Raw genomic sequence first — 210 nt, 5'->3', positions numbered from 1 at the left:
GGCAATGTGTTAAGAGTGCCTGTTTTTTTTTTTTATATGTGTACCGTCAAATTGGATCTGACTGGTACAGGAGGCGATTGTTCCTCCTTCTTCAGCAGAGCATCTGGTGGATTTGAACCGCACACCTCTGGGATTGCAGTGCAGTTTCCTGCCACTAGGCCACCAGAGCTCGCCGTTTGGGTTTTTTAAAATTAAGTATTTTTTATTTCA

The sequence above is a fragment of the Elephantulus edwardii genome, unplaced genomic scaffold, assembly GCF_000299155.1.
Source record: "Elephantulus edwardii isolate Elephantulus edwardi_28Jun2011 unplaced genomic scaffold, EleEdw1.0 scaffold00438, whole genome shotgun sequence".
Classification (NCBI taxonomy): domain Eukaryota; kingdom Metazoa; phylum Chordata; class Mammalia; order Macroscelidea; family Macroscelididae; genus Elephantulus; species Elephantulus edwardii.
This window is presented reverse-complemented; position numbering follows the sequence as displayed.